The sequence below is a fragment of the Heptranchias perlo genome, unplaced genomic scaffold (assembly GCF_035084215.1).
Source record: "Heptranchias perlo isolate sHepPer1 unplaced genomic scaffold, sHepPer1.hap1 HAP1_SCAFFOLD_621, whole genome shotgun sequence".
In the NCBI taxonomy this organism is placed as follows: Eukaryota; Metazoa; Chordata; class Chondrichthyes; order Hexanchiformes; family Hexanchidae; genus Heptranchias; species Heptranchias perlo.
The window spans coordinates 5,001-7,500 of record NW_027139646.1 but is presented as its reverse complement, the minus strand read 5'-3'; the positions used below and the strand labels follow the sequence as shown (position 1 = coordinate 7,500).

Here is a 2,500-nt window from a genome sequence, read left to right as displayed (position 1 = left end):
TTCACTGCGGTTGGTTACAGTCGGTGTTCTCGGGCTTAATATTCGCCCCGGGGGTGGGGTGTATAGCGGGCGATGGCCGGTGTGGAGTGCGTTTTTTGGGGGTTGATTTTCACTTTGCCTCGCTGGTGGAATTTGTGGGAGGCAGGCAAGGGGATTGGTGTGGGCTGGTGGGCGGCAAGGGAGATGCTTGCTTCGGGGTGTTATCCTCACTTTGGTCCGCTGGTGAGAGTAGGCAGCGGCAGGCAGGCAGGCAGGCAGGCAGGCAGGCAGGCAGGCAGGCAGGCAAGTGTGATGTAGTGTGGGGTGCAGTGCAGTGCGGTGCAGTGCTGCCCTGTCGTTTATGAAAGGTTGTAATGACACTGCTTTGCAGCTGACCATGTCCACTGATTTGTGACGCCCGTATGGAGGCTGATATCTCAGGAGGGCCGAGGCCGATTTCCTCCGGGGACGGCTCGTCGCGTGCGGCAGGACGAGGCGCAGCGGACGGTACCGAGCGCTCGGAGGTGCGGCGCTGCCCGCCGGAGGTACAGCGAAAGGCTGCAAACCGCTTTCCGCCTGCTAACTCGGCGGCCGTCAGACCGACCGACTCCGCTTTACCACCGGAGCTAGAGTCGGGCAAGGGGCACCGAAGGGTACCGGAAGGATCGCGTTCGCACGACGGGAAGTCGACTAGCGGGCCGCCGAAAGCGAGCCGGGGGCCCCCGGTTTTTCTGTCCCACCTGGAGACTGATATCTCAGGAAGGCCGAGGCCGATTTCCTCCGGGGACGGCTCGTCGCGTGCGGCAGGACGAGGCGCAGCGGACGGTACCGAGCGCTCGGAGGTGCGGCGCTGCCCGCCAGAGGTACAGCGAAAGTCTGCGAACCGCTTTCCGCCTCCTCTCACCGCACGGCTCTCCTTTTCACCCACTGGCGGATTTTCACCCTCCGACTGCTCGCTACCGTCCGCTGCGCCTGGTCCGGGCCCTGTCCATTGTCATGTTAATGGCAGGGCGGGGCAGGACTGCTTTCACCAGGAACCCGGTTTTCTGGGTCAGAGGTTCCAGGGGACCTGTTTTGTGCGGACTTCCCTGTGTCCGTCCCTCCCTGCCTGCCTTCCCCCCAGGACTTCCTTCTGAACACCTTTGTCGTTTGAGCGAGGGCCAAAAGCCTGCCTGTGAAAGGGAAGGATCAGCCGGTCAGCCCCCTGTTGGTCGCTGCTGCCAGTGCAGCAGGCGTGCGTGTGTATTCGGCCTCGTGTCCAGGTCCCTCAGGGACTTGAGGCAACTCTCCCCGGTGGTCTCGTGGTCAGGACCGGGCTTCGAATCCCGGTCGGGGGGGATGACTTTCTGCTGCAGATTAATTGGCACCTCTGAAAGAAAGTCTCCCCTCCTGAGCGTAAAGCTCCACCCTCACCACCACCGGCGCCTTTTCCACCCCTTGACAAACAGACAGACAGACAGACAGTCAGTCAGTCCAGTTCGGGAGCGCAGCTTTCATTTGGAAGCAGACCCTGCTTGTTTAAAGTCAACGACGCCAAGTTATTTTGCACTTTGAATTATATCGCTCCGTGCGAGCGGCACTCAGCCTTGGAGAAGAAAAAAATACCACTGAGCTGAGAAAGTTCTTTTTAAAACGGTTTCCTTCCACAGCAGCTCTGAGTGAGAGAGAGAGAGAGAGAGAGAGAGATATCAGCTTTATTCTCAGTAATAACACACACACACACACACACACACACACAGAGACACTGGGAAAGAGCTGTTTTTCCTTTTGAATATCTCCCCACGGGGAGCTGCACCGTTCCCAGAAACACTGCAATACTGGGTCGATGCGTAGAGTGGACAGAGCAAGCCCCTAGTCCATCTCCCTGTTCTAAAAATCAATTAAAAATAAAAGTAAATAATATGTGTGTGTGTGTGTGTCGGTGTCAGTATCAGTCAGTGAGTCAGTGTCTCTCTCTCTCTCTCTCTCTCTCTCTCACTCAGAGCTGCTGTGGAAGGAAACTTTTTTAAAAAGAACTTGCTTATTGAAAGAAAGATGTGTCTCAAGCTGCCGGGCCCTGTCCATTCTCCTGTCAATGGCAGGACTGCTTTCACCAGGAACCCGGTTTTCTGGGTCAGAGGTTCCAGGGGACCTGTTTTGTGCGGACTTCCCTGTGTCCGTCCCTCCCTGCCTGCCTTCCCCCCAGCACTTCCTTCTGAACACCTTTGTCGTTTCAGCGAGGGCCAAAAGCCTGCCTGTGAAAGGGAAGGATCAGCCGGTCAGCCCCCTGTTGGTCGCTGCTGCCAGTGCAGCAGGCGTGCGTGTGTCCTCGGCCTCGTGTCCAGGTCCCTCAGGGACTTGAGGCAACTCTCCCCGGTGGTCTTGTGGTCAGGACCGGGCTTCGAATCCCGGTCGGGGGGGGATGACTTTCTGCTGCAGATTAATTGGCACCTCTGAAAGAAAGTCTCCCCTCCTGAGCGTAAAGCTCCACCCTCACCACCACCACCGCCTTTTCCTCCCCTTGACAAACAGACAGACAGAC

General features: G+C 57.8%; 1 pseudogene; it reads right to left on the bottom strand.

Moving 5' to 3' along the window:
* Positions 1-1,763: 1,763 nt before the first annotated feature.
* LOC137317633 (U2 spliceosomal RNA) lies at positions 1,764-1,880 on the bottom strand (annotated as a pseudogene).
* Between the last annotated feature and the right edge of the window lie 620 nt (positions 1,881-2,500).